We start from the raw sequence: 7,693 nt of genomic DNA on the forward strand, positions 1-7,693 counted from the left end.
GATTAGCCTCAGCACCCCAATCTTCTGTCTCTGGGATAATATAAACTTCCCTCTGTCTTCTTCTATGTCGCAGTCTAGGATGTTGTGGCCTCCTTATTTCTTCTTCCCAGCTTTCAGTTGGGCGAACCACAGGTAACTGTACTACTGGTGGAAGAGTCTGTGGCTGTGGTTGAGATTATGCTCAGAGAGCCGACTCCAGTCTTGTCGGTTACATGTTGAGGGATTTTGAACAAATAACACATAATACTAGTTTAAATGTAGCAAAAACTTAAGAGATTTTGCTTGTTTTTTGGAAACTTGATTGCTCCCAACTATTCAATTGTATTCGTCAGAATTTAAAAGATTAATGGAATGTTCGCTACCCAAGCACAATATAATTTAATTCCAAGTGAAGGATGCCATTTTTGGAAATCTTTTAATATAGGTAAATCGTGCTAAATTAGCGATATTTTACGGCCGTGGGTTTTACGTTTTTCTTGTAATAAAATTAAGGAAGGTATTTTTAAAATATATATATATATATATATATATATATATATATATATATATATATATATATATATATATATATATTGTTTACATTTGGTCTAAACGTAAACATTGTCAATTGATCTCTGCTTCTCCGTATTGTCGGCCGATAATTACATGATAACCGTTATAAACAATGATGTATTTATAGGGAGATAAGTTATATCCATGTATATTGATAACAGTTGAAATGATTCGCATTAAAATGCATGCCATTGTAAGCTTTTAAAAATATTGTCTATCAAGAAAGGGTCATTGGTTCTATTCCCAATCGTTTTGATTTAAAAAAAAAATATAATGCATAATACATGCCGATGCATATCTGAGATTTTTGTTTGATGTAATATCATGACAAAACAGTTAGCATTATCGATTTTAAGAGTACCGGTGTGCAATTTTAAGATCGTATCAAAATGTCTTAAATGCACGTATATATAAACCGCAAGCGAAGGCGCGGTCACTTCAGAAACATACACGGCATATTAGGTCTAACAAGAGTTCCATCGCCACGCCTTTTTTTGTCGTATCGCTTGAATATTATTTTGTAATTTAAAATGCAGAATGTTTATGAAAATAAAATAATATGCATTTCCCAAAAATAATTTTCAAAAATACATTATAAACTAGAAAACGTTAGAACAAATTGCATATCAATACTTCAAAATTCAATTTGAAATAAATTAATAAAAGAGTGCCCTCACTGGGATTCGAACGCTTATACACATACTAAACATATATATATATATATATATATATATATATATATATATATATATATATATATATATATATATATATATATATATATATATATATATAACCTGCATTTTCATTTAATAAAATCCTAATTTTACCCGATCTACCTACAGTAACAAATAGACAAAGTCATTCATTAGTATGCATCTTTAAACCGACTGTAGAAGGTTTATTCATTATTCGCGGGTTCTTATTTACTGTTATAATTATCCTCAGGGACGTAGCTAGTATATGATTGACGATTAGGCATGTTGAACGGCGAAGCCTCGAACTGCTAGAGGAGTGGGGTGTGTGTGGGTACGGGGCAACATTGTTACAATCCAGAGGCTCTGAGATAGCATTTCATGCATCTTGTTGAGACTTTCTGAACCTTGGTACTGTTTTAATACTGTAAAAATAAAAAGAAAACATCAAATTCTTATGAACGGACTTAATAAAATCAAGTTTGCTACTATCTTGTTCGTGTTTTTGCTTCTAATGAATCCTCTTTTCTGTATGTATTGCATTATATAAATATAGATTTCATATCGGTTTCGTGAGTGAAACTTAAACCATTGAAAAAAATCGTCAAAATTCTGTGTAGGCAGCTACGCTCCTGATCATCGCTAATATACTGTTCAGTTGTTTACCTGCCCTGTTGAACCTTGCCACTTTACCGAAGTCATTTATCAGTTTGTCTAATTTGTCCAAAGCAAAGTTCAGCTATTTTGAAAATGTTCCGCATTTGGGACATTTAAAAAAAGTAAAACGGAGAGAATTTCGATAGTGACAGATTAAGAACATTCTATTGCACACAATTGTTTCCTTAAAAGAAACAAAAATTAAGAAAGACACAGATCAGTGAGTAATAAGTTGATTTCACTTTAGAAGTGGTTCAAAAATCAACGTTGAGTTATGATAACAGAAAATTTTACCCTAAGGTCATAATTTCACCTGAATGGGTCGTTATTTAACAGGACATTAAAAAAGGGTCAGTTTTTAACGTGAAATTTTGATCACGTTGAAAAATTACCGACCGGGTCAGAATTCAACGAGGGTCAAAATGTGATGCTACATCTGGGTCGTTATTTAACAGAACATTTAAAAAAGGGTCAGATTTGAACGTGAAATTTTGATCACGGTCGTTGAAAAATGATCCGGCGGGTCAGAATTCAACGAGAGTCAAATTTTAACACTACACCGGAACGCAGTAGAGTAGAAACACCGGAACGCAAATCAGTGATATCGTATATTGGTGGTGTATGTACAGTATAATTCATATTTGTGACATTTAACAGTAGTTATATAATAAATTAATATGTAATTTCTTTTCTGCAAGTGATGCAACATTAAACTAAAAAGAAGCTGGAAACTGCGCGTTTTGGCGACACTTCTTATAGTAACAAAATGTAATATTAACAGCGTGTAATGCAATTTATACACGAGTTTAATGCTTCAGCACTTAATAATAAAAACATTAATATTGATTTAATATTAATTTCTTAAGTTGATTATTATGTTGTGGTTATTACTTATTAATTTTTCTTATTATCTTAAGTTCCAAGATGTGTGAGAATTGTGCAACCCAGCATGCGAAACAGCTGTATAGTTTGAGTGTAACTATCATGAATTATGAGTGCAAATGGTCTAAATGCAAAGAAACATGCGAGATTGGCGTGTCAATTCATTTCCGTCATTCGTTGACCTTTTTTAAACCTCTTCTGCTATTTGAAGAAGAGTATGGGATAGTGGTAGAAATGGGTTTAATACACAAAGGCAAGATTTGGATCATATTTCAAAATGTATTTGTTACATATAACACACAAATGTTTCAAAATTAATATGCAGATAAGGCTTGCCCACTCAGAAATAAAATAATATTAAATGTGGCAACATCATAAATAAACACATGCCAAGTTATACCAATTAAACTGATAAGACTTTGGCCTCAGCATACAGCCTCATTGCCCAAAAAATGTATGAATCTTTGCACCTGTAAGAAAATTACTTGAAAGCAATCGAACTTCTACTTTGGTCCAAAAACCATAAGGGGCCGTCCATTTAGTACGTATGCATGGAGGGGGAGGGGTAACCCAAATACACACATTTTAGACAGGTGTAATGGTTTAGACACCAATTATTTATGTTGAAACAATATGGCAAAGTGTTCATCATACAAGTACGTAATCAAAGGTATTTATTTTCAATATCTTCTTCTTTACATGACATGTGAATACGTTTCACTACCAACTGTAATTTGAAAGAAACATAAATTATCCATGTAAAAGTTAATCATATTATCAGAAAACGGAAAATAAGAATAGTTCATGAATTTAAAATGAGTGAATAGAACAAGCGGCACAAGTATATTATATGAAGTTTACTGATAATCTATTTGGGTAGTTCAGTCGGGGGTGTTTCAGTAATCATTACAAAAACTTAAAATAGTTTGACACATCAAGCATTATTGAGGCATGATGCATGGGAAAGCACTGTGATTATAGAGATATGTATTCGCGTCTCAATTGGGATTATCAAAGTGTTGTGATGTATTAAATACTAATTGTACAGAAAACATGTAAAGAAAGTTTGAAATGCACAATGTGATCGCTGATTATTTCCTGATACTGGCAACGCAGTCTGTATAATCTGCAAAGGTCTGACGTTTGTTGTCAGTGGTTCACTGGAATCTTGGTGTTAATCTTCATTGACCAGTACATGTTTTTGGCAGCTTAATGTTTTAGCAGTATATGCAAAGAATGTCATTGACGAAGAAGTGAATACACATGGGTATTGAAGAAAAGCTGTCATAATAGGAAAACTGCGTGTACTTTTTTCTTCTGAATATTATTATCGTTGAACAATCGATTGGAAAATGTAACTACTATGAATCTCGTGCTAAATAATTTTGTTGTGATATAAATTACAAAATAAATATGGAAATGATTTGACATGCCATTTTTGCATCTATCTTTATATTTAGATCATTAAAATAATTGTCTGCGCATAAATCTTGAAACAACTGTATTAGACACTATTAATAGTAAATGTTCACAATTTCACAATTTTCAGCTATGGTATATACGATATTGCTTTCAGGTGTTTCTACTCTACTGCTTTCTGGCGTTTCGGTGCGTTCCGGTCTTTCTATGCACCGAGAAAAGTGCGGTATTTACAATTATTAATGACGTGACTGTAAATGAGGATTCAGTCATTAAACAGCCCAGTTCCAATACTCCAACATCTGCCCCTGCGGTTTTGTCAATGTAGACTCAGAACAGATTATTTTCAGTCTTTGGAGGTCCCTCAGTACCACTCGACCTCGCTATTAGTGCGGCCTATGTTTGTGAACCCCATTGTCCGTGAGTTATGAGGGAGAGGTGTATATGGTAAATTTATGTGTCCATTAATCATTGGATTTATTTTATGTATCACACTTTAAGTTTAGCAGTCCCACACAGCAGTATGTCAGTGTTCCAACATGGTCTAGTTTTGCAGATTAAATGTTGATCACTCTGATCCCTCCTAATTAGCAAAACTGTTGTGTTATCACACACATACCTTTTTTTTTTTGCTTTTGGCTGCTGCTATTAGCACCGCTAGAATAATAATAATATGATAAGAACCTAAATTTTTATGTCAGGTACAGGCCTTTCTAAAACACATAATTTACTTACCTGTCTGGTAATATTGTGTTGGTATACTTTATATAACCTTTTCCTATAAATAATAAGTTCCAGACTGAAAAGGTTTTACCACTGAAAGTTAAAATAGAATCTGATATTCTCTCACAATTTGTAAGTCATCATGTTATAGCAGGGTTTCATAGTATATGAGTTGTCACAAAAGAAGTCATCAATCTGTGTTACTAATTGGTCTATGCATTGGGAATTAGATCTGTCGAGACTAATTTTATCTCCCACTCAATCCAGGTTTTAATGTAATAAGACAAATAAACAAGTTCAGTGTTAATAAGAAAATCTTCCCCTTTTAGCCACTGTGAAAGATTAGATATATTTAATCATTAATTTATTTATTACCTCAATTATATATGTGCCATAGCCATTGATAAGTCCATTCCTAAGAAGCTAATATTCCCTCAAATTAAATTCCTTAAGCTATCATTCTAAACTATTGTATGTTCCAAGGAAGAGTAAAATTATCTTCATTACAAATACTTGTTATGGTTAGTTAACTATAGGGATTAATTAAGGAAGGTAAACATTTCCCCTTGATTTTATGATACTTCACCTGGCTGTGGTAATTGCAAGTGTTTTGGGCATTAATGTCACATGTAGATATGACCACATTTAATGTAATGTGAAATATGAAATGTATTGCCTTATCCCTTAAGATCTGTTCTTAACAGTGTTGTCTGGTGCCTTAGACTATGGCATTATAACTCATTAGATATCACTATACGTGAACTGTTCCATAGTCAATAGTAAATGATATGCCTTTCTCATTCATTAATCTTATTCTTTGTCTGTTGACAGGTGAGAGCATTGGAAAACCCAAAAGAATAAATGTGGTCTCTATAGGTACCAGTGCAATCAGTATGTCTCAGTAACCTCCTGATGGTGTCACTGCCAGTGAGGTAAGATTAGAAAAAATGCAAGAAAATGGTTCTTGCATAAACCAAACTGTCAAATTCTTGGTTATATTAAACAACCATTTAGGACCTCATAAGACGCACTGATTGGTATGAACAAATAATGTTCTGGCAGATCAGGGTCTTCACTGTTTGCTTAAGATTTTATAAATTCAGTGCTTTCTGTGCAGTGCAAAATGATAAGATCATTACATTACGACTTCATCAGTATGATGTCACATGGGTTCATGTCTGAGCTTGACCAATCTTTATTAAAGATAATATACCAGTTAGCTTGCCAGTGGCTTCCCATGGGTCAGTGATTCTTCCTCTAGCAAATATACTGGCCACCATGTATAGGCTGTCATGGTCTAAGAAATGTCACTGAAACTACAAAATGAAAAACCAATCCAATACAAATGCTACAAGAATCTGTAGAGTTTTAAGTTATTTTGAATTTATTTCAGTTCTTAGCTATGTTAAATTTTTTCTTCAAAGAGGTAAATATGCAAGCAATCATCCATAAAATAAGTAGAATGAACAGCATAGACCCTGACTTACCATTACATTATGTCATTTCCTTTCAGTGCTGTTCATAATTGCAGTGTTCTCATTAGCTAACTACTCACTTGATGCTGTTCGCAGATGAAGTGTTTTCGTTGGATAGTTACTCTTCTGCTCATGGTTAGTGTTCTCTTTAGCTAGCTACTCAGTGTTGTTCACATTTGCAGTGTTCTCATTAGCTGGCTACTTGGTGACTGCCAGTAGTTTTCTTAGATACTTTTACAAAACCATTTACAAAACTAGCTATTTACTTTGACAACACTGTCTTCTGTTGAATTATTGCATTCCTTGTGATGTGTACTTTTGAATATTAATAGGCTATCAATTAATTTATATTTGTATTTGTTTGGTAAAAAATTCTAAATATTTTTTGCGATCTGAAATTTTATTAAATTACTTCCTTGGGTGTCAAAACAAGTAGAAGAAAGAATAAAAATTGCAAATCTATGAAATCCACCTGTAATACTGTACTCCCCATGAGGTATTGAAGTTAAAAAAAGGCAGATTTTTCTATCTTTATGTATAGGGTAATGGGTGCAGGCTGCTAATTCATTTCTCAAACACAATAATGATAATGTTTCATAAAATATATCATCATGTTGAATTTGACATAAAAAAGACATAGCTGGTGATACTCTAAGCTTAGCATTGTTGTTTAAGATCATAAGAATTAAATGTTGCACTGCTCATTTTTGAGCACATCAGCCTTGTACTGTTGCACCAGTAGTGGGCATATAGGAAATTCAGCTTTATTTACAATTTTAAAGTATTTATTAAAGAATTTTCTGTTAATTATACAAAAGAACCTATATCAATAAATAATTATTTTGTGTGACCGAAAGAGAGCATCACTGTTCAATCATAAGTAACCATTTTCAGATTATGTGTAGTTGATGTTTGTATTAAATTGCAAATCTTAACTGATTTCATAAATGCACATGATAATCAATGTAAACAATTTGCATAATAAAAGATAAAATGTTTTTAAAATTGGGAATATTATTAAACATCAAAAGAGACATGCATGTTGGTTTTCTGTGCTCTTTCATCTCAACATGCAATGTACTAAAACATTACCAATCACGACAGTTACATGATAACATTATCAAATTAAACTAGTCTTAATTTTTAGTGACATACAAATTATACACTATTACTTAAAAAAGAAATGTTCATTTTATCACATCAAATGACCTATCTACAATTAACCTACAAGTTGGCCTTTCATATCTCTAACACTGTCAAGTATCAAGCAAAGAATCTGACTGGACTCAG

The sequence above is a fragment of the Sinohyriopsis cumingii genome, chromosome 8 (genome assembly GCF_028554795.1).
Source record: "Sinohyriopsis cumingii isolate HCF-2022 chromosome 8, ASM2855479v2, whole genome shotgun sequence".
In the NCBI taxonomy this organism is placed as follows: Eukaryota; Metazoa; Mollusca; class Bivalvia; order Unionida; family Unionidae; genus Sinohyriopsis; species Sinohyriopsis cumingii.